The sequence below is a fragment of the Delphinapterus leucas genome, chromosome 1, assembly GCF_059928025.1.
Source record: "Delphinapterus leucas isolate spDelLeu-1000000601 "Yukka" chromosome 1, BTC_Dleu_Yukka2, whole genome shotgun sequence".
Taxonomy (NCBI): domain Eukaryota; kingdom Metazoa; phylum Chordata; class Mammalia; order Artiodactyla; family Monodontidae; genus Delphinapterus; species Delphinapterus leucas.
In genome coordinates this window covers 50,096,534-50,099,318 of record NC_143129.1, presented here as the reverse complement: position 1 = coordinate 50,099,318, position 2,785 = coordinate 50,096,534, and positions in this window count along the sequence as shown.

Below are 2,785 nucleotides of genomic sequence, written 5' to 3'. Positions count from 1 at the left end.
ATGGTAAAGATTAGTAATTAACTTTTTTGGAAGGAGACTATTTAAGAAAAATATATTGAACACTCACAGTGTGTCAATAATGCGTACAAGTGAATGGATAATGAATAAATCCAAGTTGCTGTCTTCAGTGAACTCATCATAGCTTACAGGACTCAGGAGACCAAGTGCTAATTTTTCCTTTCTCCTTGCCAGTCTATATGATTTATCTATCTCTATCAGAGTGGTTTTCTCATCATTTTGAAATTAATATTTGTTGAAATTAATATTATATGAGTGCTATGCATAGAGTGCTATGGGCTAAGAGGAGAGTATGGTTAAATTTTACTGAGGAAGAAAGTCAAATCATATAGGAAGTGACATTTATAGTTGGCTTGAAGAATCAGAAGATATATGTAGAGAAGAGAAGAAGAACACATTTCTAGGCTGAGCAAAATTAATCAAAAGTAGCTGGCTGTATCAATTTACATTCCCACCTAACCTATATATATGGAATCCAAAAAAAAATGGTTCTGATGAACCTAGGGGTAGGACAGGAATAAAGATGTAGACGTAGAGAATGAACTTGAGGACACAGGGGTTATGAGGAAGGGTAAGCTGGGACGAAGTAAGAGAGTAGCACTGACATATATACACTACCAAATGTAAAACCGATAGCTAGTGGGAAGCAGCCGCATAGCACAGGGAGATCAGCTCGGTGCTTTGTGACCACCTAGAGGGGTGGGATAGGGAGGGTGGGAGGGAGGCGCAAGAGGGAGGGGATATGAGGCTATATGTATACATATACCTGATTCACTTTGTTATAAAGCAGAAACTAACACAACATTGTAAAGCAATTATACTCCAATAAAGATGTCAAAAAAAAAAAAAAGTAGCTGGCTGTGAAAGAACATGGCATATTCAGGGGAGGATGCATTCACAGCTCCTGAGAATCTTACCTGCTTTTTATCCAGGGGTAGGAGACTAGGGGTGGGGTCATATGTGGCTCAAGTTATTGTTGGAAGCCAGTCATGAACTCCAGCACCAGTTTATTTTGAAGAGCTAAATCAAGTCAGTGGGAAAGAAGTTCTGGCAGAGGAAATCTTTCCAAAACAAAAAAAAAACAGGATAATCTTCCTTGTTTCTTGGTTGTTGGAAGAATGGAGTGAGGAAGAGGTATTTGTTCTAATGTGAGAGGTGGCTGGGGGCAGGAAATAACCTAGTAAATTAGAGTGGATACACAGGAAAGGAGGAAACACAACTGTTTTTTTTTTTTCCCAAACACTGCCTTCAAATTATATTTCAGAATTTATTAAACAGTGACTGTATTTTTAAATGGCCAGCTATTGTAGCATGTTCATACGTCAAATATTAGCCATTCCCAGATGATGTGTTAAATCAATGTTGCCTCTAAAACAGATGTTTTAAAATAATCTTGTGACAAAGATAGGTAAATTCTTCCTTACAAGTGTAAAAATAACCAGATACATTTTAAGGGAAAACTTGTACTAACTAACCAATCACAAATGTTTTCTTGGTGAATGGCCTGTTTAACTTTCCTATTAGCACCAGAATTTCTTGGTTTCTTGGTTCTGTGCCTGGGTTATTGGAAGTAAAAACATGTTATGAGTGAGCTGACTGTTTTTAAGATGACTTTGAAACACAATCTCTGCATTGAGGTACTCTAACTGCTACACACTATTATATATAAACAAGATATAGTGTTTATGGGCAATGTCCACTAAATCAGGTATCTTATGTCATTATGATTAGAGTTAAAGTAGTTTATAAAAATTATTGACTTTTTAAAAAAAGTAAGTACATGTCTTACATGGAATTGATAAGAGAACCTCTCTGGACTTAATAATGATGAGGAAGAACTGGTTGAGAAGTATATGAATAACATGGAACTTGGGGGAATATGTCTATGTCAATGGAGAACTGCAAAATGATGATAAATAAAAATTTCTTTGTTTCTTCTCTTTCTTTCCCTTCTCTCTCCCTTTCTCTCTCTCTCTCCCTGTCTTTTTCCTCTTCTCTCCCTTCCTCCCTCTCTTCTCTCCCTTCCTCCCTCTCTTCTCTCCCTCCCTCCTTCTCTCCTCTCTCTCTTCCTTCTCTTCTCTCTCTCTCTCTCTGTTCAGGGTAAGAAGAGTAATACAGAGCTCGGTCTACTATTTCTGGATGGAAACTAAATTTAACAGATCACAGAAAACACAGCCACTCCATTACTATTTTGCATTCATCTTCTTCTAAGAAAATGATATTTAAACTGACATGCTGACATATGTTAATTGGTGATTATAAGGAGAAAATTGAAATTTGAGGAAGGAGACTAAGAGGAACAATGCCAGTATATAATAATGGCAAAATATAGGGTCTGGTGTTAAAGTAGGGTTTGAATTTATGCCTTACTAGGTACATGACTAGGCAAGCTATTTGATCTGTTCAAGCTGAGTGGTATCTAAAGTTTCATTTTCTTCATTTTTAAGGTGGAAATAATACCTACTTGAGGATTAGTAAGGTAGGATCAAATGAAATAATACATGAAACTTACTGGATGCTTAAATTTTCTCCTTCATTTCCTAACCTAGTAACTAATAACTAATAACTTTAGCCTGTGTTCAAAGTACAGGACCAGTTGAATAATATCCTGGTGTCTGAAAGTACTAGAGATGTGACCATAAAGCTCTCAATTGATTGTCATTAAAATATTGTGTAGGAGTAGCCAAAGTCTAGAGAAGAAGAGTTGTTCTGATTTTTTTAAGAGGAAGATGATAGAGCTAGGAGATTTCTAGCTAGTCAACTTCAC